Source organism: Amblyraja radiata, chromosome 12 (genome assembly GCF_010909765.2).
Source record: "Amblyraja radiata isolate CabotCenter1 chromosome 12, sAmbRad1.1.pri, whole genome shotgun sequence".
NCBI classification, from domain to species: domain Eukaryota; kingdom Metazoa; phylum Chordata; class Chondrichthyes; order Rajiformes; family Rajidae; genus Amblyraja; species Amblyraja radiata.
The window spans coordinates 45,978,252-45,983,369 of record NC_045967.1 but is presented as its reverse complement, the minus strand read 5'-3'; the positions used below and the strand labels follow the sequence as shown (position 1 = coordinate 45,983,369).

Here is a 5,118-nt window from a genome sequence, read left to right as displayed (position 1 = left end):
GTTATCGTCATTTGTATCGTTTCATAAGTGATAGGAGCAGAATTGAGCCATTCGGTCCATCAGGTCTACTCTGCCATTCATGACTGATCTATCTTTTCCTCCCAACCCCATAACCTCTGACACCCATACTAATCAATCTCTGCCTTAAAAAATATCCATTTACTAAGCCTCCACAGCCTTCTGAATTCCTTCATTGATTAAACATTGTTTTCGTCATTGGTATTGAACCAAATTCTAATAAATTTTGCAGTTCTGCTAGTTTTGCAATTGGAGTTCTATATTTTCAAGCAAGGATGGTTTACTGATCAAAGGTAAATATCATTTTTTACATTATTATTTTTCAGTGAATTACGGAACACATTCACTGCAATAAGAAACTATTTTGTACATGTATTCAAGAGAGAGTTAGAGATAAATCAGGGACGGGGTACTGATGATCAGCCATGATCATATTGAGTGGCGGTGCTGGCTCAAAGGGCTGAATGGCCTAATCCTGCACCTATTTTCTATGTTTCTACATTATACGTTTACTACTTTTCTAAAAATAGTGAGCCATACTATTTAACTAACATAGACACCAAAAGCTGGAGTAACTCAGTGGGTCAGGCAACATCTCTGGAAAAAAGGAATAGGTGACCCTTGGGTCAAAACCCCACTTTCAGTCTTGACCTGAAACGTCACCTATTCCTTTTCTCTAGAGATGCTGCCTGACCTGCAGAGTTACTCCAGCTTTTGGTGCCTATCTTCGGTTTAAACCAGCATCTGTGGTTCATTCCTACATATTTAACTAACATGTTCCTCCAGAGTTCTATGTAAATCTCTAGATTTGCATAGATAAGGAAATACTGTACTGTATACTTTTAATTCTCGATTATCATCTTGTGGAATGCTTGTTCCTCAAATGAAGATTACAAAGATCAATCTGAATAAATAGAAGATAATTTTGTCACTTTTAACCTATAAATTTGTGGCTGAATGCGTTTCCTTGTGGGAGGCCAATGTGTCTGAAAAATAGATTCCTACCCAGTGAATCAATCTCGTCCCAATTTTATTTTTACTTGGACTTTCTCTTTTTTTCTGCTTTCTTGTTTATTTTCCCTCACATCGTTCCCACTCTACATTCTGCTTTTGATTATTTTAATAAATTGTGAGTTAAATTTTTGAAATGATTATCACTGGCAATGCCAGAAATTCTAACCCATCCTCAATTACCATTGAAGGCTGTTGTCAACTCAGTTTTAAATCACAAAAGTCCTGGTCATGATACAGCAGTGCTGTTGGGTAGGGAGTGCTGGGAGTTTGACCCAGTGATGATGAAGAAATAGGAATACATTTTAAAATCAGTGACAGTGCAACCTGGAGGGGAACCTGCAGGTGGTGGTGTTCCCACATATCTGCTGTCCTCGGGATTCTTGATGGTACAGGTCACATCTTTGGGATCTCCTGGGTGAATCACTGCAATATATTTTATAGGTCTTACACATTGATGTGGGAGGAAATTAATGTTTAAAGCAAGCAGGCTGCTTTGCCCTAGATATGTGATTCCCAAAATCGTATTTCATTGTAAAAGTCGATAAAAATAGCATACATTTTATTTTGGATTAAAGTTAGCATGTAAACAAAAAAATTCTATAATATCATGTATAATTACTAGAATAAAATTAATAAAGTATCCATTAAATACATTTTTAATTAAAATAATTTATCATCAATGTGAAGATTGTAATTCCTTATGTTGGGAAAATATTTCGGCAAAATTTGCCTCTGTAGTTGTTCATTTCAACCTCAGTTGCGGTTCGACATCTAATATGCGGTTCCCCTTCTTCGTCTTAATGTCCGCAAGGACCGAAAATCCAACTTCACACAGGTATGAGCTTGGAAATGGAAAAATGAACTTTACAGCTTTATCTGACAATTCTGGAAATTCATTTTGTGTTTGTAACCAAAATGAAGATAATGTGTTCTCTTTATATTTGTTTTTTAAGAATCCTTCAGAAGCTAGTTCCAAAAGTTGTTCTTCTGTTTGCGACAGACCTTTTGGCACTGATTGTAGACAAAAGTGCAGCAGCATCTATGGAGCGAAGGAAATAGGCAACGTTTCGGGCCGAAACCCTTCTTCAGACTGATTGATTGATGTTGAATAGGTATGTTATCCACTCAATATCTTTGTCCAATTCAGGGAAATACTTTTCTAGATTAATTTGTTAACTCTGTAAATTCTGTATTATAATAACCATCACACCGTCTTCAATTTGTTCGCTTGAACTTGTCTGTAATTCATGAAGAGACTGAAAAGAGTCCACTTCATTAACAACTCGCTTTTACCACTACTTCAATTTAGCCACTGTGGCGCTCACCTTATCTTGAATGTGAAATATAGAAATTTCCTTGCCTTGTAAGGACAAATTAAGATTATTTAAAACAAAAATATGTCTGCCAGATATGCTAATTGACAGAGCCATCTCCAGTCTTGTAAACATTCTTTCAATTCAAAGCTTTCATTAAGAAAAACCAGTAGTTCATTCCAGAGTTCAAATAAACGAGTCAACACTTTTCCACGAGAAAGCCAACGTACCTTGGTATGGAAAAGAAGTTGGGTATGATTACTACCCATTTCTTCGCACAGTTGTGATAAAAGTCGGGCATTTAACGGGCGTCCTTTAATATAATTTATGATTTTCACTGCTTCGTCTAAAACATTTTTTAGGTCTGCAGAAATCATATGTGTAGCCAAAGCCTCTCTGTGTATGCAACAATGTGTCGATTTTGCATCTGGTGCAATAGTTTGAATCCTTGAAACAAGCCCTTGTTTAGATCCGACCATGGTTCTCTCCATCTGTGCTTATTCCAACACAACGCTTCCAATCAAGTTTGTTTTGTTGCATAAATTCATCCATAATGTTAAAGATTTCTTCTCCAGTTGTATGTTCTGGCAAAGGTTGGCAAAATAAAAGGTCGTCATGAAGTCTTTGGTCTTTTTCATACCTCACGAACACCAAAAGATTTGCAAAATTCATATTGTCAGTGGATTCGTCCCCCTGTAATGCATAATAACGATTCTGACGGATGTCGGAGAATAATATTTGTTTTATATTTTCAGCCATTTCGGTAATTCTTCAATGAACAGTATTATTTGAGAGCCAAATACGATCAAAAGACCTTTTTGCGCCATCTCCGATCATTCCTGTCAGGCCGCACATTATTTTCTGAGTTTTTTTTTAAATCTTTAAGTTTATTCTCGAAACATTCCACAGGTTTGTCTTTGTATTCGATATGTTTCAATTCAAAATGGCACTTCAAGTTGGAAGGCTTCATACTCTCATTTGTTAAAATTTCATGACAAATGACACATAATGGAGCCGGTTCATCTTCATCTCCGTAATGAAAATCCATATTCCAAGTAATTTACATTGTATTTACGAAGTTTCTGGACCAACTAAGAAGATGGCGAAGAAACTTCGTAAATACGATGTAAATTACTTGGAACACATTTTCTAAATATGCAAATATTAATGGACGAGTACTGTAGTTAATACTAAGAAAAACTGCAACAGATTTCAAGATGAAATTAATTTCCTCAATAGGTGTGAAGTTGTTATAATTTTACAAGAATCCAAATTGTGCGGAGGAGCAAAGGGACTGGAATACAAATGCTGGTCAGTAAAAAATGCATCATCATTGGACCTGATGATGCATCTTGGTTCACTTAGAAAGTTTACATCAAAATTCACATATGTAAAGAAAAAGCCAATTCTCCAATACAGTACTCAAAGACTGCTGCAATAACAGGAATGTTGTCTTTCAGATGAGATATTAAACTGAGGCCTGGTCTGCTATCTCAGGACACAAAAAGGACACTGCAAGTAAAGCTGGGAAGTTACGAACAATATACTGCTTCATATTCATTCCACAATCACAGTTATATTTGACTATTCTTTGTTACAATGGAACTTGATAAATGCAAATTAGTAGCCACATTTCCTATATTAAAACAGTGTTTGAATGCAAACTACCTAATTGACTGTAAAATGTATTGGATGTTCTGAAATATTTAAAAGAACCCAACAGAGTTTTTTTAAGTGTGGTGTTGCATAACACCATGTAGTGCAAATGCGAAACAAGCTTTAACTTCAAAGTTATGCTGAACTTAAAATTCCATACTTGGAGGTACTGTACTATGTACTTCATTATATGTAGAATGGAGAGCAAAATCAGCTGATTGCAGTTAAAACACTAAATATACTTTGTTTAGCTAAATCGACAAATTAAAAAATCTAAAATGTTTTGATAGTGTAGAGATAGACTACCTCATTAACTGACCATAATCTGTATGAATTGGCAGCAACACCTCCTCTTCGATAACCATCAGCACAGGAGCATCGCAAGGCTGCGTGCTCAGGCCCCTTAGCTGGAATTAGATATAATAAGTGGATAACAATCTAACTGTAAAAATATTAATCAAAGTACAGTTTTAGCAGAGTTTGCTCCCCAATTCCATATTGCAAATACAATTTTATTACAACACTTTGCTTTGATATCAAGGATTATCATTCTCTCCCATGCTCAGGAATTCAGTTGTTCACATCTGGATCAAGTCTGTAGTTGTGTGACAGACCCCTAACTGAGCAAGTGATCAGATTATTGTTCAATAAATGTCACACTGAGATAACATCTTTTACGGCTTTCTCAGTGATCACCAGGAACTGAGATTTGTTGTGTATATTGTGTTGAGCTTACAGCTTTGACATTTTCCACTTTATCTGTTAATGCTGAATAGGACAAAACCTTGAGGAGCATGGTAGACACAAAATGTTGGAGTAACTCAGTAGGGGAATCAAGAACTAGATATGATACAGTTTTAAGTTGAGGGGGGAGAGAACCTGAGGAGCAACATTTTTTGCACAAAAGGGGGGTGGATGTATGGACTGAACCGCTGAAGGAGATATTTGAGGCAGGTACTGTAACAGCATTTAAAAGATATTTGGACAAGCGCACAGATAGGATAGGTTTAGAGGGATTGTGGGTCGAACACAGGAGGGACCAGTGTAGATGGGGCATGTTGGGCGGCGTGGGTGAGTTGAGCAGAAGGGCCTGTTTCTGCGCTGTATGACTCAGATG

The 5,118-nt window shown here is 36.5% G+C and overlaps 1 long non-coding RNA gene across 1 annotated transcript; it reads left to right on the top strand.

Annotated features, from left to right (window-relative positions):
- Positions 1–731: 731 nt before the first annotated feature.
- LOC116979165 lies at positions 732–3,218 on the top strand. The gene is made up of 2 exons (XR_004413636.1): positions 732–1,867; positions 1,986–3,218. It is a non-coding gene; the product is annotated as an uncharacterized LOC116979165 (long non-coding RNA).
- The last annotated feature ends 1,900 nt before the right edge of the window (positions 3,219–5,118 follow it).